This window comes from Grammomys surdaster, unplaced genomic scaffold (genome assembly GCF_004785775.1).
Source record: "Grammomys surdaster isolate TR1022 unplaced genomic scaffold, NIH_TR_1.0 243, whole genome shotgun sequence".
NCBI classification, from domain to species: Eukaryota; Metazoa; Chordata; class Mammalia; order Rodentia; family Muridae; genus Grammomys; species Grammomys surdaster.
Genome location: NW_021604688.1, coordinates 9,835,196 through 9,840,420, shown reverse-complemented (window position 1 = coordinate 9,840,420; position 5,225 = coordinate 9,835,196). Strand labels below are relative to the sequence as shown.

General features: G+C 35.3%; 1 pseudogene; it reads right to left on the bottom strand.

Moving 5' to 3' along the window:
• Positions 1–4,931, bottom strand: part of LOC114627166 — an 8,194-nt pseudogene extending 3,263 nt beyond the window's left edge.
• Positions 4,932–5,225: the final 294 nt, after the last annotated feature.

Sequence of the window (5,225 nt, the reverse complement as noted above, 5' to 3'; positions counted from 1 at the left end):
ATCTATCTATCTATCTATCTATCTATCTATCTATCTATCTATCTATCATCTATCTTTCATCTATCTATCATCTATCTATCTATCTATCTATCTATCTATCTATCTATCTATCTTTCTCTTTGTCTTTATCTAACCAGCCACTGGATTCTACTTCTTTGATTAAAACCAAGTAAGTCAGAGAAGCAAAGGGAGTGACTGTGTAACTCAAGTGGCCATGAATACAGTCCTCTCTGACCAAGCTACATAGCAGACTGCAAACTGTTGACAACCTAGAACCCCCAGTTACACTGAGCTCTACATGCCCCAGTATTAAACATCAGAAATAAACTACTTTCCTTAGTGACCTCTTGATAGCACTCATCTCTATGCAAAGACATCTTTGAACATAGTCTGGGAACTACAGGCAATGCCATGATAGACTAGCACAAGTGTGTTCACAAAGAGAATTTTCAGAAAGCATCACTTATTTAACATCCTATGCTTATGCAAATTTTGTTGTGTATTAAGGGTAGGGTCATACACACTAGAAAATGATATGTAACTTAATCTGTCAATTAAAACAGTGAACTCCTTTACCATGTCATTTAGCAACCAGACTTTTCCTTTTATTGAAATTCATAAAAGGAAAACACAAGTACCTTTTTCTCAGGTTGGTCTTTATATCATATTCCACTCTAATCTGGACTATTATTTTGCTTTGAATAAAGTATTCTTAGTCTTCTACAGATTTATATATACCTTTATTTCATGCTTTCAAAAGATGCCAAACCCTGGAAAGACTCAGGTAGCGACTTGCAACACAAATAACATGTATGTTAAGCACTGGATTGTGTGTTAGAATAACAATGGGTGAAACGGGAAGCATAGTTTATTACTCTTATTGATAAACAAACTAAAGGTGATGACACATATACAAACACAAAAAAATCATAAAAACTGTATGGAATGCAGTATGATGATCCACAGTGAGCAGTAATATAAGAGTTTGTTGGGTGTAATGGAACTGTGACTATAAACCTATAGTCTATAGCACCCTATAAACACAACACATGTCTCTCCCAGTTCCAAACAAAATTCACAGGAATATGGGCAAAGATGAACTTTCTTAGGAATGTTCTGAAAAGAAGGAAGATGGTATTGGTGAGAAAAAAAATGTCATGGTAGAAAGACAATATCGAGGCAATAGATAAAGCAGACAGGCAAAAGGACAGAGAAAAACTGAAGAGTTATAATTTTTCTGAGATTGATTCACAGGGTCCTTCAATTTTATGAAAACATTTAGTCATAGATAACCCAAAATTTTGTATGCTAAAGAACTACAATATTCTCATGTTTATCACAATTACTGAAATGTCTTCAGAAAGATAACATTACAGCCTTCATAGAAAAACAACTGAGAGAGTGAGAGTGTTGTACATGAGAAAAAACACACATGCTAAACACTCCTGGGAGATGACCCTAGAATCAAGAAAGAGTGAATTCAAGAAGAGCTGCTCCTGAGAAAGGCTCTCAAGACTTACACATGAGGTGGAAGCTACAGCAACGATAGAGTTTCAGTGATTCTTTAATAATTTTGGTTAGGCATTCAATTACTTAATTGCGCCTGATGAGCATCTCTGTGATTTCAGTGTCAGAGAATTTTGAAGAGAGGTCAAAGTTTTGATTTTTCTTTTCGGTCCTGTTTAACATAGGAACTGGAGGATGTACTAGACAAGGCACAAGACAGCTGACATACAGCAACTACTCATGATGCTTATTTTTGAAAACAGTGTGATGAAAGGAAAAGCTTTAGGTACTGATCATGAAGGAATATTTCTACTTAATAAAGATAGTTAATATATTCCAAAACTTAGCTGTAAAGTATTTGATAAACCAAGGAGAGATTAAAAGACTTACATGTTCTGAATAGGGAAGAAAAATGATTAATAGATAGAAAAACTAGGTATTTCACAAAATTATAAAGAGTTCAAATTATAAATTAGACTGAGAAGTTCTATTTCTAGAATCACATCTTAGAAAATGAAGCTTTAGAAAAGTAATGGTAACCTAGCTTGGTGAGTGTACAGAAATTAACAAGTTAAGATTAACTTTAGTAAATGTGAAGTTTTTTAAGCTATTAAGACTTTCTCCATTCTTCTGAAAGCTCCAGAATGATTAAAGTTCAGAGAATTTTCAGAAATTGTTGCTACCATGACTGAATTAAAGCATTATTCACTATATTATGCTTTCCAAAAGTGGAGTGGTGGCAAGCCTGCCAACTGTGCTAATGATCTATGATTTCTACTAGTCCCACAACCTGGCATCATCTGCTACATATGGATGGAAATATGGCAGCCCAATGACTATGTCTCCCATACTTACATTTCTATCTGTGAGATAGAAAGACACCATTGAGTATTGCTGGCAACATACAGCTGTCGGAACACTGGTTTTCTCCATACATATCTGATGGACTAAAATGGACTAGAAGAAGAAACTGAGAAACTAATGGAAATATATTATTCCTACTGACTTGTGGCTTGGTTATACAGTCATCACTCTCTGCAGGATGGTTTCAGCCCCTTTCCATAGGGTGTGGGAATGTGTCTTGCAATGAGAGAAGACTTCAAAGGCCTAGAGGTGAATGTTCTCAAAAACCACACAAAAGGACAAATCTCAGCTGAGAAGACTGTAGGATGGGCTGTATTCTCATCAAAGTTCTTGTGTTTTTTGAGATTTCTTTCTTGATTTCATATCTTAGATAACTTTGAAATTGTCCTAAATGTTTTCATAAAGGCAGAACTCTACTTTGAATTCTTAAAGAGGTAATGGGTTTATGTTTGGCATTTGTGGTATTACCACCTTGGATTATGAAAAGAGTATGGTCCAAATCCAAGATTGATTAAGTAAATAAGATTCTGGTTTAGAATTAGTGTTCTCTGGGAACCCGACTGTATAATTTCATGGGGTGTGTGTTTGTGGGGTTATCCTATAGATAGGACCCAAAATAGGACAATGGAAGAATGTTTATAAACTTATTTTCTGTCTGTAATGACTGTTAGGATTTTATAGCATTAGAAGTTTTAAAACAACTTTATTTCTTAAAAACATATTCCTAGAGTTGAAAATCCTCCTGCCTTTCAGATCTTCTTATGGCTGCATTGATCGGTCCTCTAGGAAGCACAGCTGGAGCAGTAATCCAGCTCCTGCATCTTTGCAAGCAGGAGGGAAGGCAGGAGATAAGCATTGCCACGGGGAGTCTATATTTAATCTACAACTGGCTTATCCAAGTGTCTTATTGCTTCCCGAGGGTCCTACTGCTTGCACCATTGTGAGAAAAAAAAGATAGAGGAGGAAGGAAGAAACGTTCATCCAAGAATGGTCTTCAAATAATTAATTCACTTCAGAATTGGCACAGATATTTAGACTTTGTTATTCATACCAACTCCAAGGAAAACTACCTTTCTTATTGCATTGCAGGCTGCTTTCTGGCTTTGCCCTGTGGCTGTTCTTGGGAGGCACTGGGCTTTGTCTTGGCAATAAGTATGAAGGCTGCTGGGAGGCACCAGTAAATGATATTGCTGGTGGCTCTATTAAAGAACCCTGTAAAGTCACAGTGCAGCTTTTTATGGGCATCCTCACAGTGCAGTAATGTATATACTTGAGACGATCCTAAAATCAATTAGGAAATAAGTAAGAGTATAAATAATGAAAATGTAAGCAAAGTAAGGAGAATTTTTAGTTCGGTTTCCTTCCTTATATGCTAGTGCCATTGTTCTAGTTAAAAGCTACATTGTCTGACACCAATCCCAGAGCAGACCTGAATCTATACTTAGTCTGGTTTTCTAAAATAAAACACCACCTTTATTTGGGCCTTTGATGTTTGGCCAAACATCTCTAACTCCATTCTTGAAACTTGTTTTGGTTATTTGTTTAATTCTACACAAATATTGATGGTCTAAACCACCATCAATACATCAAAGGATATTTGTTCTTATGTAAAAATCATCATTTCAAGCAACACAAAATTTAAATTGCTATATGTGATATAGTGATATAATATGTCTTTTTCTGAGTTCTCATGTAATTTTTTTTTTTTTACTTTTAAACAATTATCAGCATATAATGGCAATGCTTATCCAAAGCATCTGTTCTAATTATCGCTAAAATATTATAGTTTGGGTGAAAACTATAGAATCAGATAAAAATGACAGCAGAATATTTGCCTTGATAATGGAAGTAACTAAAGGTCTCTCTTCAGAGTGGTTCCCTTCATGTACAATGCTCAGTATTGGCTTTGTCTATCTAAACTTCAGTGTTAGCTTCTTCTGTCTATACAGTGAAGCAATGATAGTTTTGTATGCATAATGCCGTAGAGGCTTTTTCTGTTTACACTCTACAGTCCTGGGCCTTCCATCTACAATGTATAGTGTTTGTTCCTTCTGTCTATTTTATACAGTTTTGGATCTTCCATCATTCCTGCTTAGTTTTGACACTTCTATCTACTGTGTATAATGTTGACTCTCCTATTTGGAGTGTGTAGTGTTGCCCTTCCATCTACCTTCTGCAGTGTTGACCATTCTATCTACATTGTTTAGTGTTGACTCTTTTGTGTATACTCAAAAGTGCTAACCTTTCCTTCTACACTACTACTGCACTGTGCTGAGCCTTATATTTACATTGTTATTCCATGTGGTTATTTGGGCCTTTGATATTTGGCCAAACATCTCTAACTCCATTCTTGAAACTTGTTTTGGTTATTTGTTTAATTCTACACAAATATTGAACGTTGCTTAAATTCTAACAAAAATCTCCTCATTTTCCTTTATATACTCATTTTTATTTTAGATGATCAAATGTGTTTTCATGGTTAATATTACCACTGACCAATTAAGGTCATACATGTAGTCTTGGGTCTGTAGCCAATGATTATTACCACTGACGTCAGTCATGGTCATACCTGTAACCTAAGATCTGACGCCAAGGTGTGTAATGATTATTAATACAGAGCACAGTCATGGTCACGAATGTCGTCTTCAACCTGGAGTTAAGCTGCTCTCTTGTTGTTGAATCTCTTCTTACTCTCTAATGTCATTTACCTCTTATATATTCATCAATATTCTCTACTTTCCATTTTTAATAATATACACATACTTGTGGTTATATAATTATGTAATAACAATATAAAATAATTAACTAATCTCTGGCTGCTGGCAACTTTCTTATCTGCTTTCACACACCAAAGC